The sequence below is a fragment of the Miniopterus schreibersii genome (genome assembly GCF_964146895.1).
Source record: "Miniopterus schreibersii genome assembly, chromosome: X".
NCBI lineage: Eukaryota > Metazoa > Chordata > Mammalia > Chiroptera > Miniopteridae > Miniopterus > Miniopterus schreibersii.
In genome coordinates, this window is record NC_138104.1 from 3,722,838 (window position 1) to 3,741,672 (window position 18,835).

Sequence of the window (18,835 nt, forward strand, 5' to 3'; positions counted from 1 at the left end):
CTTCATTTCACTGAATCTTCAAAAAGCTCTAAGAGGCAAGTGCTAATATTACCCCCATTTTACAGGTAAGAAAGCAAAAGGATGGTCCCAAATCATTGAGCTTGTAAGTGCTGGAGCTGGGATGTAAACACAAGATTGCTTTCATTCGTTTTCAAATTCAATAGCCATTGCGTGATATTTCAGTGGTGTGTGTGCGCTCTTGCATGCCAATTGTGCATATGTTGACATGTGAGGGCGCATATCTGTGCATCTATGCATTTGAGTCCCTTTGAATATGTTTGTATTTTTTAGTGTGTTTTAGGTCTGTATTTTCTGCAGATATATGTATATGTTTCTTACTTTCATATAGTGAAGATGTTGTGTACGTGTGTGGGGGGGTACATCTGGCATCTGCATGTACATCTGCATGTGCATTTACAGGGGTGGGAAAAAGTAGGTTTACAGTTTATTCTTGTATTATTAATTATTGTATTATTTTCCATATGAACAACTGCAGACCTACTTTTGCCCACCCCCGTATGTGTCTGTATGTGCAAGTGCATTTATGGAGCTCTGTGTGCATGTGCCTTTAAGGGCAGTTTGGAGTGTGTCACCATCTAAGTGGTGGAATCTTGTCTTTTGGGGGTGCAGTATCCATGTCTATGTGCACATATATGTCTATGGGACTGTACCTCTATTCCTGTGTATTTAGCTCTGCATGAGTCCATAGCATCTATGTCTGTGTGGACACATTTAGCCCTTAAGTTTACTGCTTGCAAATATTCATTTGTAAGATGGGTCTTTGTATGTCTATGTGTGTGTGTACATAATATATACATAATATATGTATGTGTGTGTGTGAGTGTGAGTCTATGTGTCTAAGTGTACCTATATGTTCTTGTTTGTAAGCCCCTTTATCTGTGTCTAGGTGCTTCTATATTCACATTGTATGCCTTGCTGTCCAATCATCTGTTCATCCACCTCTGTCTGCATATGTATGTCTGTGTGACCCATCTGCATGTCTATGGGGACATGTGTATGTCTGCATAAATCTGTCTGCATGAGAATAAATTTATTTTTTTTAAATATATATTGATTTCAGAGAGAGGAAGGGAAAGGGAGAGAGATAGAAAAAATAACGATGAGAGAGTCATTGATCGGCTGCCTCCTGCATGCCCCCTACTGGGGATCAAACCTGCAACCTGGGCATGTGCCCTGACTGAGAATCGAACTCTGACCTCCTGGTTCATAGGTCGACACCCAACCACTGAGCAACATCGGCCAGGTGAGAATGAATTTCTTTGGATGACTCTCTAGGTGACTGCATCTGTGTGTCCATGTGCAGATGTTTATGTTGAGTGCATGTGACAACTGTATATGCATGAGAATTTTCTATGCCTGTGTGTACGGGTATGTCTCTGTCCCTGCGTTTGTGCATGCCTCTGTCGTATATATGGTCATCTATGTTTGCATACATATATATGACTATGCACACAAATGTTTGTAGAAGTATGTGTCAGTGAAGGTGTGTTGGGCTCTGCTAGTGTGGGTGCCCATATTTCTATGTCTGCATGCACAGGTCAATAGACATCCATGCTTCTGTGTGTATCTGTATGCCTAGGTGTTCACATACATGTTTGTGTATCTCCATGTTTACCTGTACATCCATGTAGAATGCCTGTATGTGTATAAATCTGTATATGTTTCTACATACATCTGCACAAACTTCTATGCCCATCTCTTTGTGAGTCTATATGGGTATGGGTACCTCTCTGTGTGCACGTGCCTGTGTTTCTGTGAATTTACCTGATTTTCTCTGCATGTATGTAACTTTGCATGCTTCTCTTGAGCTTCTAAGTGAGTCTTTGTGTGAGTGCTAATGTTTGCCTGTGCATATATTTATGTAGATCTTTAGGCCTGTGCCTATATGTGTGGCTATATGCTTCTTCATATGAAAGCATCTCTGCTAAGTCTATCTATCTATCATCTATTATCTATAGCTATCTATCTATCTATCATCTATCTATATCTATCTATCATCTATCTATCTATCTATCTATCTATCATCTATCTATCTATCTATCTATCTATCTAATCTATCTATCTATCTATCTATCTATCTATCTATCTATCTATCTATCTATCTATCTATCTAATCTATCTATCTATCTATCTATCATCTATCATCTATCTATCTATCTATCTATATCTATCATCTATCATCATCTATCTATCATCTATCTATCATCTATCTATCATCTATCTATCTATCTATCTATCTATCTATCTATCTATCTATCTATCTATCTATATCTATCATCTATCTATCTATCTAATCTACCATCATCTATCATCTATCTATCTATCATCTATCTATCATCATCTATCATCTATCTATCTATCTATCTATCTATCTATCTATCTATCTATCTATCATCTATCATCTATCTATCTATCTATCTATCTATCTATCTATCTATCTATCATCTATCTATCTATCTATCTATCTATCTATCTATCTATCTATCTATCTATCTATCTATCATCTATCTATCTATATCTATCTATCATCTATCTACCTATCATCTAATGTATCTGTAATGCATATCTCACTATATATGAAAGCATATCTCTCTAATGTATATACCACTGTCTTCAATGGTATATACATGTAGAGATCTCTTTATGGATCCATCTCTGTTTTGTCTGTATGTGCATGTATATGTCTCCATGTACAAGTACATATATGTATGCACACTTTTGTGCTTATACATTTTTCTATGTACACCCACATGCATGAATATTCTCATATGTGCTCATGTGCATTTCATACATACACACATGCACATTTACATGTGCTCATTGTGAGCATGAATACAGGTTTCATATACAGGCATGAGCAAGCTTATGCATGTGTGCTTTAGTAACAACTATGCCTCTGTGTGTATATGAATGTGACTCTGTGAGCATGAAAATGCCACTAAGCACATGTTTAAAACACATGTATCTACCTATGAATGAATTTGTTTCAGTGTTTGTGTGTTTCTGCCAATTAGTAAAAACACATATACCTGTGTCTGCATATGAATGACTCTATGCATGCCTATGGGTATGTGTGCACATATATAAACACACATGTGCCTGTGTGGGTTTGTGTATACTTATCTACATTTCTGCATAAACATCTGGGGGTATCTCAGAATGTGTCTCATGAGCCTTCAGAAGCATCTGTGTGTGTTTGTATGTTTGTATGTGTGTATGCATGTATTTGTGTTTTTTCATCTTTGAGGTTATGAATACATAAACACATTGTCTTGATGGCATATATATGCCTCTGTGTGCTTCTCTGGGTCTGTACAAGTGTGGGGTGAATATCTGTGACTGTATGTTGCTCTGAGTCTACACACAGAACTGTGGGCATTTGTGTGTATATGTGTATACATGAAATTGCTCCTGTTAGGATTCTGGGTTTTATGTTTGTATTTGTGAAAATAAATGTCTTTGGTTGTAGCTTTAAGAATGTATAGTGTGTAGGATTAAGACACACCTGTAGGTCTAAGTCCGTATGAACATCTGTGATACTACATGTGTGTGTGTATGTATGTATTCTGTTGTGTATGTACTTGGCTATGATGAATATGTGTGTATGTAGATATGAGCACTTTCTTCTGGAAAGACTTTTCTTATCATTTCTATATCTCCTTTTCTATAATACAACCAACCAGAAGGGACTCAAGATTTTTTTCCTACTCTTGAAGTAGCCAGGAAAATAAACATTAAGAGACAGCCTCCTTTGAAAAATGTTGATTACTGAAGATGGTAACCATGGTCTAATAACATAGGCTTTTTATAATCTGAAAACAAAAAACCAATGTCCGCTCAGATCTTCAAACTCCACTGCCATTGTTGGAAACGCTGGCATGTACCTATCTTCCTTCCCATGTCGGGCCCTAGCCAGGGCCCACATGCTGCCTCCCCCCACCTTCAGCTTCCTTGGGCTTGCCTATTACAAAAGACTCCAAAGTTACTTCTACCTTCTTCCCTAGGAGGCAGGATTAAATGTGATAGAGTGAGTGTGGGCCTCCAGAAGTGAAACTAAATGTTCTAGTGTGAGCATATATATTGTGCTGCTTTTCTTGGTGTTGTAGGTTTTCTGAGTATTATGAAGCAATCCTTGGTATTATTAAGGATGTCTGTAAATTTTGGGTCAAGACTGTACGATGCAGGGTGAATATGTGTGTTGTGGGTTATGTCTCTCTGTGTATGTGGTAGTATGAGTCTATGAGAACCATGGGGAGGGTGTCCCAGTCTTCTGGGCTAGTTTCTAGGTTAGGCAGCATGTCTCTGTGTAGTGGTGTAAGGTTAGGTGTTGTGGGGTGAGTCAGGTGAGGTGAAGTGAATCTGAGTGTGGTAGAGAAAATTTTTTTGTTACAAGGGAAGTTTCTTTGAATTGTGGGTTGAGTCTGTGTTTTGGGGTGATGAGTTTTGTTGTGGGGTGAGCCTATGAAGGTGGGTCTAGGTGTTGTGGGGCAAATATATGGGTTGTATGATGTGTTAGTAAATTATAGGTCCTATGAATGAGTTTCTTGTGGTGTCAGATTATGACTAGTATGACTTGTGTGTGCACTGTGAGGCTGTTCTCAACATTTAAGGGAGGCACAGCTAGGGGCTGTGAGCAGCTAAAGCTGTGCATTGTGAATTATCTCTATGAATTATGGGCCTTGTGGGTCCTGAGTATCTGGTTTGGAGTGACTGTGCTTTGTGGGAGTGATTTTGAATGTTGTGAATTTTATGACTGTGAATTTTTGGGGTATACTGCGAGGGAAATCTATGGGTTGTAGAACATGTCCTCACATTGTAGGGCATGTCTAGGTATTGTGGTCTACACATTGCAGTCTCTATATTGTAGGATACATCTTGGAGTAATGGGATGAGACTATGTGTCATGGGTTGATTCTAGAGGTTCTATAGTAAATCATTGTGTCATAGGGGCAATCTTTGCATTGTAGGGTATGGCTGTGCCTTATGGGAAATCTACGTGAGTTTTTTAAAAGGGGGAAGTCTGTTAGGTGTAGAGTTATGTCTGTACACAGTATGGCATTTCTGGAGGTTGTGGTCCAATGTTCTTCATTATGGGACAAACCTGTATTATATAGGCTAATTCTGTATGTGGTATTGGGTGTGTCCCGGTGTTGTCAAGAGAGTGTAGGTTATTAGGGGCAAGTCTGGGTGTGGGAGAACTTGTGTTTGTGCTGTGGGACTACTCTGTGTGCTGTAAGACATATCTGCCTTATGGGGTAATTCTGTGTTGTGGGGTATACCAGTGTGTAACTGAGTATGTCCTGAGTTTGGGATCTTTATATTGGATGATGTTTGTCTTGTGGGGTGTGTTTGTGTGGTATGTCTCTCAATACTGTGGGGCAAGTGTGTACATCATGAGGCTTGTCTGTAATGGTGTGGGTCACGTATTGATTTTGTGAGGTGATGTGAAGTTGTAATGATATTTTATGTATGTAGGAGAGTCTCTGTGTTGAGGAGCATGTCAGTGCATCTTGGGCAGAATGTTATATGGGTTGAGTTTGTATGTTGTGATTTGATTCTAGGTGTCTTGAAGTGAATTTGCATTTGGAGAAAGTCTGAGCATGAAGTCGCCATTCTGGGACTGTGGGAGTGTCTGTATTTTCAAGAGATTTTGTACATTGTAGGATGCATCTTTTCATCTGGGTTTTTGCCAAGGTGTTGTGGGGGTGAGTATGTGCACCATAGATGGTGTCTAGGTTTTGGGTCAAGGGTGCCTTGTGGGGCAAGGCTGTGCTGTAAAGCATGTCTGGTGAGGAGCATCAGTGTGCTATATGGAGCATGCCTTCATCCTGTGGGGCAAGCCTGTGTGTCATAGGGCAATTCTGGGCATTGGAAACACGTTTTCTTTGTAGGGTATTTGCCTCTGTGTTTTGGGGTGAATCTGTACATCAGAATGCAATTTTGTGTTTGTGGTAGAAACCTTTGTGTCATAGGGCACATCTGTCTATGTAAATTATCTGTGTGAAGGTGTTATGTAGCTAATTTGTGCAAGGTAAGACATGTCTTAGTGTTGTGTGGCAAGACTGTATTTGGGAGTGTGTCTGGATACCTGCAGTCTATTCTTACTATAGCGGGTGAGTTTATGTTGTAGAGTACGGCTGTACATTATAAGGAGGTTTTTGCATTGTGGAACTTACCTCTGTGTTATAGGACATATTTCAGTGTTATGGGGTAAGTCTGGGCATTGTGGGGCAAGCCTGTTTATTGTAAGTTTATTGTAGGTATTATGAGACATATCTGTAGTATTACAGTGTAAACTAAGTTTTGAGGTAAACCTATGTGTTATAGTAATATTGGATGACTTATGGAGCAAGTCATGGCATTTTTTGGAGAAGTTTTTCATTGTAAGGTAAATTTGTGCATTGTGATGTGATTGCATGTGCTGTGGTGGGAGTCTTATGTCATGGAGCATATGTGACATCCTAAGTTGGTCTAGATATTAAGAGGCGAGTATGGGAGTAGTGGGAGGGCTGGGCATAGAAAGGCTCATGTTGTTGATTATTTCTTGGTGTTGTGCTGCATGTTTGTGTATTTGGGGGCATATCTGGTGGTTGTGGTGTACTCTAGGTTAATTATTTGCTTTGTGAATGAGTCTGCATTGTGTGATAACCCTGTGTGTAGGGGTGAAAGTCTGTGAATTATAGGATGAATTTGGAAGTTGTGTAAAATTCTACACAATGTTGGGCAAATATTTTCTGTGTCATGTTTTAGAGCTACTGAATAAGAAGACTATGCTGGTGGGGGAGGGGGTGAGTCTATGCATTTGAGGATGGGACTGGATGTTATGAAGGGGCCCATTCATTAAGGAGTGCATGCTTTGCGTATTGTGGGATGTATACAAGAGTTTTGGGAGTGTCTAAGTTGTGATTGGGGGACAAAGGTGAGTTGTGAATTGATTCTAAGTGAGGGTAAATCTATGTGTTATGCTGTGCTTCATGCAGCATGAGTTTGTGTATTTTTGGCTGAGTGTGAGGGTTTGGTGCAAATTTGGGAACTATGTAGTGTGTGGTGGGGTGAATCGTTGTTGTCTGGGGTAGGTCTGTGAGTTCTTAGTCATAGTGCATTATGATGCAATTCTGTACATTATGGGACAACTCAAAAACTTGTAAGCTGAGTTTGATTGCTGCTGTGTCTTCTATCCATTGCAGGACAAGCATAGGTTTGGTAAGGAGTGTTTCCATGGGACATGTTTTTATGTTTTAACATGATTTGGCAGCTGTTTTTAGAGCCTGTGTGTTATAGTGTGAGTTTGAGACTCTATGGGTCAAATATGTATAACTTGGTACAAGTCTGGTATTTATTGAGCTAGTGCAGTGTGGGGCAAAGTGTGTGTTAGGCTAATTTATGTCTTGAATAGTGAGCTGATGGGCTGCAATGCAATCCTGTGTGTTGTGTGAGGGGTCTACATTTGGGGGCAACTTTTTGCATTGTAGGGTGTTTCTACATGTTATAGTACATCTGTGTGCACTGCTTAGGCAAATCTTTGCACCATGGGGTAAGTGAGTTAATTGTGTGATGAGTCCATATGTTATAGGACAGATTGAGTGATACTATTCTATGCCTTCTTGGGAGAGGTGGTTAAGTGTTGTCATTGACTGTGTTTTAGAGTCAGTCTTAGTGCTGAGATGTGTGTATGTGTGTGCGTATGTGTTTTGTGTCTATTGTGAGTATTTTGTGGCACATCTATGTGTCATCAGTTGACCTTATACAATATGTGGTAATCTGTATGCTCAGGGGTGGTTTTGTGTGTTTTGGTGTGGGTCTGAATGGTGGGCAGTGTCTTAGCACTGCATCTACAAATTGTAAAGGAAGTTTAGATGACTGTGTTATGGGAGAAGAGATGTATGTTGAAGCATGTTTCTGCACTGTAGAGAGTCTTGTGACATGAGATGTGTCTCCCCGTTGTGACTTGATACTGTGCTTTGTGGGGTATATCAATGCTTTGGGATATAATTCTGTGCTTTTGGGGAAGAGTCTGAGTTTGCATTTGTGACTGTGCATTGGCTTTTTTGCAATTCTGTATGCTGTGCCCTGAGCTCACAATTGGTGGGATGAATCTGTTGTGTAGTGGGCTGTGGATGGACATTGTAGAATTTGTCTTTGTAATGCATGGCAGGTATAGGTGCTTTGTTGCTTCTGTTTTCCTTATAAGCCAGGTGTTTGCACAAACACCTTCTCTGTTGTAGGGCATGTCTGTGCACTGTGGTACAAGTATGCACTTTTGAGGCAAGTTTGTGTGCTGTGAATTTCTGTCTGTGCATTAACAGTATGAAGTTTCTGGGTATTGTGGAGTGAATCTGGGCATTATGGGGTGATTTTGAATGTTGTGGCACATTTCTGCGTATCCTAGGACATGCCTTTGTGTTTTGGGGCAAGTCTAGGATTGTGGTACTGGATCAGACTCAGTGGGATAAACCAGTGCTTCGTGGAGTAAGTCTGTACATTGTGGATGATTGTTTTGAGACATGTTTGTATTGCATATGAGGTATTCCGGCATCTGTCTGGATTGTGGCACATGTCTATGCAGTGTATGGTTGGGCAAGTCTGTGTATTGGGGGGCATATCTATGCATTACGGGGCCTCTTATGTGGTGGGAAAATGGGGGAGGAATGCTGTACAGTGAGCCTGGGTGTTGGTTCTAGTGTTTTCATTGTGGAGCAGTTGTGTCTATTGTGGAACAAATCAGCTTTGTAGAGTGAGTCTGTGCATTGTGATTCCAACACCTGCATGTTAGGAGAGTCTGTGTGTTATGTGGTATGTCTTGCGTTATGAGGCCAGTCCATGAATTGTGGGGTTTATCTTTGTTGGGGTTTATACTTTGTATTGGGGGGCACGACTTAACTATGTGGTGAGTGTGTGCATTGTGTGGCAGTCTGGGCTTTGTGGGGCATACCTTAGCATTGTGTATCTTCTGCATTATGGGGTGAGCTTATGGGTAGTGGTTGTGTCCATACTTTGAGAGACATGCCTGTTTGTTTTGTGGCATATTTGTGGGTTGTGGAGTAATCTGTGAGCAGTGTGATGACTCTGGATATTCTGATGTGAGGGTAGTTAATGCAGGCAGAGGGTTGTGTTGTAAGAGATGTTTATGCATTTTGTGGCCTGTCTACAGATTGTAAGATAAGTCTTTGGTTATAAGTCTGTGGTTATAGGCTGTATTTGAGTGCGATGGGTTTTGCATATCTATTTGGGAACTATTTGAGGACAACTGAAGGATTTGGGGCCTTTGTATTGTGATGTAATTCTGTTCCCTTGGGGGCTTTGGGTTGTGGGGATGCCTGTCCATTGTAAAGTATGTCCAGGTATTGTGATGCCATTCTCTACTTTGTGGGAGGAGCCTGTACTGTGCAGTTGGGTCTATACATTATAAGGCATGCTGAAGTGTTTTATATCAGGTCTGTGCATAACAAGGTTTTTCTTGTATTTTCTTAGACAAGTCTTGGCATTGTGAAATGAAGGTTTTTACTGGGTTGATTTTAGATGTTTTGGGTTAAGTAAGTCTTCACTGTATGGAGGTGATACGTGTGTTGTATGCCCAGTATATGTGCTGTTGGGTGTGTCTGCTTTGTTGGATGACTCTGTACATTAAAGATCATATTTATGGGGACTGGGCCAATTCATGTGCTATGGGAATAGTATGTGTGCTGTGGAGCAAATCTGGATCCTATGGGTAGATTACCTGAATTATGGGGCACTGTGGGTAATTTGGGGTATACAGGTAATTTTTGTGGGTTTTCATAACGATGGTGTGATACAATCCTATGTGTTGAAGACGTGTATGTGTTGTGGATTGTTTCTAGGGAACTTAAAATAAGTTCTTTGTGTTGTGTGGCCTATGTGATATGTGGTATGTGTATTGTCGAGCATGATATATAGGATAGGGTGCGTTTAGTTGAATGGAATGAATCTTTGCACGGATGGTTCTGTATCGCAGGTATGTTTATTCATTGCAATGTGTGCACAGGTGTTCTGTGATGACTCTAGGTGCTGCAGACACTGTCTATACATTATATAGATAGAAAACACTTCAGCATGCCCTATAATGTACAGGCAAGTGGTACATGCTTCTGGATGTTATGAGCTAAGTGTAGTCTACATGGAAATTGTAAGGGAAGGCTTGTGAGAGTGTAAGCTGTGGTGTGATTCTGTGCTTTATGGGGGTATACTCTATGTGTTGGGGGTAAATTCTAATTATTTTAGGTTGAGTCTTACCATCATGGTCCCGTTCCACGCATAGAAACGACAACAACAAGATCAGTTAACATGGATGACAACAATTCTATACCAGGCACTGTTCTAAATACTTCGTAAGACATTCACTCATCTATTCCTCTTAGCAACTCTAATAAGTACCATTATTACTCCCAATTTATAGCTGAGGAAAATAAGGCAAAGAAAGGTTAAGGAAACTTTGCAAGGTCACATAATTAGTAAATGATACATGTGGGATTGGAACCCAGGCAACCTGAATCCTAAGTGTAAGCTTTTAAGCACAATCTGTACTTCCCCTTTGTTTTGGGGTGTGCTGTGCATGTCTTTGGGCATGTCTCTGGGCCTCATGGGTTATGTCTAGATGTTGTGGCATGTATTGGGGTGCAGCGTACCTAGGGATTGTCAAATTTATCCAAGTATTGTGGGGCTTATCTGTGAATTGCAGGGTGGATCTTATTGAAAGGACATTGTTTTATATCAAGTTTGGAAGTTGAGATGCTAATATTTGAACTGTGTGGCAAGACTTTCTATTGCGGCCAACACTGTAAGTTGCGTGTCTAGCCTCTGCTTTAAAGAAAAGATGGGTGGTGATGTGATTTTGTGAGCTGTCATAGAATTTTGTGTGTTTACAAGAGTATTTTGAAAGGTATGTTTCCTTGTTGTGAGTCTAGTCCCTGGACTATGACATGTCTCTGTGCCTTATGGAATGAGTCTGGGTATTGTTGCCTAGATCTGTACTTCATAGAAGAAGTTTGTAGATTGTGAAGCAATTCTGTGAGTCATTGGGGAACCATGTTGGCTATGGGAAATGTGTATATGTTGTAGGGGTCTCCAGGTATTCTGAGGCTAATTGCTACATTGAGGGGTACATTGTAGAATGCCTTTGTTGTAGGGTAGAAGGTGTGTATGTGTGTAGGTGCGGAGTACATCGGTGTATTTTGAGACTGTTTGTGCTCATGGAAAGTGTTTTTGTGTTGTGGGGCATGTCTATGCATTGGAGGCCAATGAGCATTTGAGAGAGGGATGAATTTGTACACTGTGGAGTGAGAGTGCACGTTATGTAATGTTGAACACTGTGAAGCTTCTCTGTGCATATTAACATACCTCTAGGTGTCTTGGGAGATGTAATGCGTCATGGAGTATTCTTCCTATTCCTGAGGCAAACCTTAGTTTATGGGGAAAGGCCTTAGGTTGAGGGTTTAGTCTATTATAATGTAGTCCCATGCAATGTACAGAGTATGTCTGTGTATGCTAAGCTGTTTTGCAGCAAGCCGATGTACTGTAGAGCATATCTATATGCCTTTGGGTGAGTTTGTGTATTGTGGTAAGTCCACATCATAGAGCACCACTGAATTATTGGGTGAGCTTGTGTGTTGCAGGATGAGTCAGTATCATGGTGTAAGTGTTATAAATTCAGGAGCATGAATTTAGGAGCATGTTTGTAAATAGTAGATATACCCACACATTGTGTGACAAAAATTAGTGTGTAGTAAGATGTGTTTATATAATATAGGGCTTACTGCTGAATTATAGGGTGCATGTGTGTTGTGTTGTGTTGTGTTGTGTTGTTAGCCTGTGTCTGGTGGGATGTGGCTGGGTGTTATGGAGCAAGCCTGCGCTTTTTATAGCAAATTTATTAATTGTGATACAGTTTGGTGTATTGTGAGTGACATTTTGTTTAGGGTTCTGTTTGTGTTCTGTAGGTATGTGGGTGTTATGGTGAGGTGTCTGTATGTTGCTCTAGATGTTCTAGGGCTAGTCTTTGTATCATGTGATGAATCTTTGTGCTGTCACATGATTCTAGGTATTTGAGGAAGGGCCTTTTAACCTTAGTAGTAATGGTGGTGGTGGGTGATAGTAATATATTAACATTGTAATAGTTCTTATGTGCCAGGCACTGTACTAAATACATAACATACCTTAATTCATTTAATATTCACAAACAACCCTTTTGAGTAGATAATGTTGTTATCATTGTTTTACAGATGAGCAAACTAGACAACAGAGAAATATACTTACCCAAGGAGATGCAATTAGAAAGGGATGGAACATGGATTCAAACCCAGTAGTACAGGTCCAGAGGCCTTGCCCTTAACCATTACACAAGCTGTGTATCTGTTGTAGGCCAGAGTTGTAGCTCAACAGTATGGTAAAGCATGTCTGCAAACTATGATGGAGCTCTTTGCACTGCACGGTAATGTTTATTGCATTGTATCCCATTTTATCGTAAGTCTGTGTCATGATGCAGTTCAGTGCATTGCAGAAGAAATCTATGCATTAACAGGCATGCCTGTGAATTTTAAGTGTTGTGGGGGTGACTATGTTTTGGGGCAGGTAAAGTCAATTTCCCAAAGGGTTTGTCTGTATATTTAGAGTGAGTCTCAGTGTTCAGTGGTGTTTGTGTGTGTTGTGGAGCAAGTATGCATATTGATGGAAGAATCTATGCATTTTGGTGGAGTTCTGTGCATGGCTCAGCCTATTTTGTTTATGGGCAGCAGTGTGAGCAGGGACAGTCTATTTGCTTTGAGGTGAATGTAGGAGTGCTAGAGCAAATGCTTGTAGGTATTTTGGAGCATGTGTTTACACTGTATAATCACCATAAGGAGTGTGGTTTTTGTGAAGTTTAATTGTATGGCAAGTGTGTGTTGTGACACAATTCTGTGCATTACAGGGGTGGAGTGTTGTGCTGTGGAGTGTGTTTGTATGTATGTATGGGATTGGTTGCATCTATGTTGTGAGGTGAGAGTATTGTGGATCACGTCTGTGACTGTGTCCTCAGGGGAATATCTGAACACTTTGGAGAAAGATTTGGTGTTACTGTGGCATGAGTGTGTCTGTTGTCAAACAAGTCTGCACATTGAAGGGCCAATTTGAATGCTGTGATATAATGCTGTGCATTGTGAGGTGTGCCTATTTATTGCAGTTTGCCTGAAGAATTTGGGGTATGTTTTGTTGCTACAGGGCCACAGTGTGTATTATGTGGTAACTGTATGGTTGATGAAGGCTTAGATGTTGTTGGGCAAGTGCACCATGGAGCTAGTATGTGCATTGTATGATAACTATGTTTGTTGAGAAGTGAATTGATGCACTGAAGGAAAAGTCTGTGTGTTGTGATGCAACCCTGTACATCATGAGAGGATATATGTGCTATAAGATATACTGTTGCATCTCTCTGCTCTGGGATGAGCTTGTCCGAGTGCTGTGGAGAGTCTCTGTGCTATGGGTTTAATCTGTGTGCCATGCGGTTAGTCCTCAAGCTGTAGGGCAAGTCTGCATCTTGGGGGAAGGCTGTGCATCTTGAAGCCAGTCTAACTGAAGTGAGGAGGGCCTGTGTGCCATAGGGAGGGCCCTGTGTCCTGTGAAGACAGTTCGTGTTTAAGGAGTGTTTCTATAGGTGTGGGCTGTGCGGCTCTTAGGTTTGTGGGACACACTGTGTTGTGTGGAGAGAATCTTTCAGCTGTGGGGAGAATCTGTGCGATGTGAGGACAATCTTTGTACTGTAGGAAGTCTATTTGTCATGGGCAGAGTCTATGTTTTGTAATGAGAGTTTGTGTGCTATAGGGAATATTTGTGTGCTGTAGTGCTTGTCTGTGTGCTGTGGAGTGAGTGTTTTTGCTTTGAGAATATGCACGATTTTGAGAGAATCTATGTTCTATGGGGTCAGTCTATGTGCTCTAGAGAAACTTTGTGTGCCAGGGGAAGGGCCTTGTGATATGGGGACAGTCTGTGATGTCGGGATTCTCTATGTTTCATGAGTAGAGTCTTTATGGTAGGGCGATTCTGTGTCCCTTAGGTGAGTCTTTTTGCCTTGGGGAAAATATGTGTGCCTCTGGGTCTGAGCAATACAGGAAATGTGTGTACGCTATGGGCCAAGTGTTTTTGCCCTGGCATCTGTGTGCCATGGGAAGAGTCTGTGTGCTATAGGGTGAGTTTGTGTGAAAGTGTTTCAAGGCAAGTCTCCTTCAATATCAATAAATAATAATGGCCAACACTTACACAGTGGTTATTATTACCAAACACTGTTCTAAAGGTGCTATTATTATCCCCATTTTACATCTGAGGAAACTGAGGTACACACAAATTAATTGTAATTGGAGGAGGTTTGAAACCAGGCAGTTTGTTTCCTGTGCTGGCATTACTATGAATCTCCTTGGCCCCCTGAGGGCTTCAGTAACCTCAAACTTTGGGAAGACTTTGTGGTCACTGGTGGACATACTGAGAGCAGGTAATTTTGGAGAAGAAAAAGGAAGTGGCTCAATGGGGGGAGGAATAAAATTGAATTAAATTTTAAAAATACAATGCTTTATGTACAATAATGATGGCAGTTTAGCCCAGAAAAGCTGACATCATGACTGCAGAATAACTCCTTCAGTGACTCTGGCCCTCAAGACCCGGCCTTTGCTTTCACAGTTGCATTCTGCCACTGCAGAGGAGGGAATGCGCAAGTGCTGGCATGCTGCCGTTGCCAGGGAAACCAGCCTCTAGTCACAAACAAATCACAGCCTAATGCGGCAAGTCAAGAAAGGACTGGGGCCGTGGCTATGAGCTAAAGGAGCCTGTTGTAATAAGGGTGGGCAAGCCATCTTCCCACCCCTGCTCCTTTGTTTTCGTTTAGAATCAGTAAAGGTTATAGGCCAGTTCAGATAATATAGGAAGAAGGCTGTGTTGGAGATGGGGGTGGTCAACAGTGAATGGCATGTGATTTTAATAGTCAAATATTTTTGTGAGCAACATTTAACCCATCTTCCACTAAAAGATTCAATGTTCTATACTTAAGCCTTCCACCTGCAGTGAAGAAATGAACCATAGGAGTGTGTTCCTATCTATAAGACATGGTGACAGTGGTGTCATGGATTGGGACTCACCCTATCCCCTTTAAATCCCTAGATCAGAATACTGCTCCTCATACACTTCTTACATTTCCCTCTTATACCATTCTAGAAAATTTCAGGAACTGAGTCCAGACAGCTTTAATTCTCTGAGTACCTAAGGAGTAGAAAAAGAGGTTGAAGGAAGAACCTTAGGAGTAACACTAACCTCAGGGATATTCTTTTGAACACAAAATTAGAATTCAGGTGTGTCTAAGAGGAATAGCACATCTGGAACAGTGATTTTATATATTCAGATTCCTCAACTTTAATTTGTAAAAAAACATCTGATAAAAATAAAAATTTTAAATAGTTAATTTTAAAATCCTGTGTGAAAACCCTGCTTAAAACTGCATGTGCCTAGAATTCTTGAAGAGCATAAACATGAACATGACCCTTTAGAACCCTTTCCAAAGCTGCAAGAAGGTAGGAGTGCTATTGTGGAATGTAACCATCTTAGGTAGAGAGAAAATGGCTGACCTGTGGAAGGCTACACCCTACCTAATGAGAGAACAGTTGTTGCCATTTCAAATCAATGGAAGAAGGCTGGATTATTCAATGAATGATGCTGAAACAATTGGTGACCTATTTGAAAAAAGACAAGAACAAAATTAGATCCTACTTCAGAAAAATTCCACATGATTAGAGTTAATTGTAGAAAATGAAGCAATGAAATGGTTAGGGGAAAAACACAGGTGAATGTACGCATCAGAGGAAAGAATAAATCACAAAACTACAATTTGATAGTTGCGGATATTTAAAAATGTAAAACTGTAACATGCAAAAATAACCCCACCATAAGTGATACAAAAAATCCATAGGCAAAAAACAACTGGAAAATAATGTTTTTATCACATATGACAAATAAATTAGGTGATATGTATGTGGTTGGGGACAGGGGAAGAAACAAACTGGTTCATACCATTTGATCCAGAAATTCCACATCTACAAATTTATCCTACGGGGAAAAACAGAAAAGTACACAGAGATTTATATGGAAAGATAATCCTTAACTTATAACTGTAAAAATTACACATATAAAACAAACAATAATTGGACAATTAATGGGACACCTATATGATTGAAAATTATGCCTCCACAAAACATCACATTCTTGTGGAATATTTAAAAATATGGGGAATTTCTTCCAATATGTTGTTTTAAGATTAAAGCAGGTTGAAAACTACATGTACATATGATTTTCATTTTGTATATAAATATATTTTTCTATGCATTTGCATGTATTCAAAGAAGACACACTGACAGTAATTAATAGTAATTATCTCTAGGTTTTGAAATTATAGGTAATTTTTATAGTCATCTTTAGATTTTTCCAAATTTTCTGCAATAACTATATGATATTTTTATGATTAAAGGGGAAACACAGCATTTTGTACAAGATACTTTAATGAGTGTCATAAAAGCACTGGGAGCACAGAAAACAAACTCTTGGAATGAAGACAATAAAAAGCAAAGACTAAATGTACCAATGTACACTGACAGAGGATCAAGCAAAACAAACTCACTATGCACTACATACAAATTATGGTATTAATCGCATGTTACTAGGTACAGAATTTCTTATACAAGATGGACTCCTGGAAAATTTTCTTCACTACACCAGAGAATGGTCACATGTCCCTGGATGCGTCAGTCATTCTCTTTGCCGCAGTGCTCTGTTCAACACTGCCTCCCTTTGCCTTCAACACACTCTCCCCCTTTCCCCCTGAAAAACATGCTACCAGCAGACATTTTCAGCCTGAAAAAATGGTCCATCTTGTGGATTTTCTTTAAGCTTTTTCATTCTTATTTTTCTTACTGGATTGTTGCTTTGTTATCTAACTCAAAAATTTACCTATCTTTTTTCTCCTTTCTTTCTGTTGACATGTCAAAACAATCTGAATTTCAAAGAAACGAAAAACTACCACTTTAACTATTGTTTTCTTTTTTCTTGCAGAAATAGAGCTACAAAAGCAATTTCCAGGTAAAAGGAGACACAAAAGCTTGTACATTTTCAGGCACATTTCAGAAACATACAGAAAAGCTTTGTTGATAGGAAGCTCTGCCATCCTTCTCACATCCCTTTTCAAAGAAAGGCACACTGAGGATATTCTGTCTTTACTGTACAACTTGATCCCCAGAAATATAAACAAATCATTTTCAAAATAAAGGCCCAGTCACAATGTTCTTTATTTCTTTTTCATGATTTTTTATCCTAAAACCAAATTGTGATCTTCCCCATTCAACAACACACATTCATCTTTCACACAAAGTAATTAATCTGAATATTACTGGCTGCTCTTCTTATTTTCTCTCCTGTACAGATATTCAGTCACATAATTTTCGTAAAGTTTTAAAAAAAGGAATGGTATCCTTTTCCCCATTGTAAAATAACATTTTTTTCTCCTGCTCTCTCCACACTCTGAAACAAAATAAGATCTGAGAACATCTTGAATCGCAACCCATTTTATCACGTCTAATACAAGCATCATAAAGCAGAACTACCTCTCTAAATGCAATTTCTCATTTTTGTGACATCTTCATCAAGTCTTATTTTGAGAAATACCTTACTAGAATCACAAGGGGGAAGATTCCATATTTTCTTCCAACAACTCACTCACCGTTTAAGATATAAGCTTTAAACTAGAAAATTGACTGTGAAATATTTAGAATTAAATTAACTCATTTTCCCAATGTCACTGATTAGAATCAGAAATTCCTACACAGTTCTGTAGTATGCCATTCCATTAAAACATGTCACTTGCTTTAGAAAGCATATTTTGGATCTCTATTTTACAAAAGATTTATCAGCTACTCACCAGCAGCTTGTGCTCTGCCTCTGCACCAGCACTGAGGTTGTCACACTGAAAAGGTGGGGGAAAAGCTGCTGCAGCCACTGGAAAATGGGTTGTGCTCTGAAGAAGGGATAATCTCTATGGAAAGAGATGAAGTGCCTTGGGATTAGCCTCAAAATTCCTCCAAAAACATAAAATCATATTAAGTATTACACACTAAAAAGTACATGCTCATCAAAGATAGATTTTAATAGCTAAACCTCTCATCCAAATCACACATAAATTGCCTTGATTTCCAGTGGAACCCCTACAATGCCATGGGCTTTTGGCTCTCCCGTCTCCTAGCAACAGTCTCATCAGTGTGTTTTTTCTACACTGGTCCTACTGCCCATCAAACAAGGTCTAGTCTCTGATAAGGAACATTACCATTTTGTTGTTCAATATGTGTTTTCCCCAGGTAAGTAATAAAGCAAGTCAGGCATTCAATAACAATTCTCCAGAAGATTTTGGTTTCAAATGACATTCCATTCAAATGACATACATTGTTCTTGTCCCTTCCCTTGCTGCAATGTTGTCATTAGAACCCTGACCTAAAGATAAGCCTCAGCAAAAGATGCCCAACCCCTTCTGCAATCCCCCAATTACACATAGCCCCACAACTAAAAATCCAGGCCCTAAACTAGTGTTGTTACCCACTGTGCTCAAAGAGAACAAAAGAATGCATGGGATTCATCTGTATTCTTAGTCCTGTGACCAAGATCTCCAACCACCAGCATGGCTACTGGAGGTATATGACAAGAAAAACAGTGGATGAAATACAACCATATAATAAAAAAACACATTTATCTATAATTATAAACATGGAAAATATTGACTATATATTAAGGAAATCAGAGCAGG

General features: G+C 39.7%; 1 long non-coding RNA gene across 2 annotated transcripts in view; it reads right to left on the minus strand.

Annotated features, from left to right (window-relative positions):
* The window catches only part of LOC308550766, a 59,428-nt gene extending 41,414 nt beyond the window's left edge, over positions 1-18,014 (minus strand). For both annotated transcript variants that reach the window (XR_013997960.1, XR_013997961.1), the window contains exons 1-3: positions 17,960-18,014; positions 16,063-16,098; positions 15,642-15,725 (exon numbers count right to left, since the gene is read on the minus strand). This is a non-coding gene — a long non-coding RNA (uncharacterized lncRNA). The remainder of the gene's footprint in view (positions 1-15,641; positions 15,726-16,062; positions 16,099-17,959) is intronic.
* Positions 18,015-18,835: the final 821 nt, after the last annotated feature.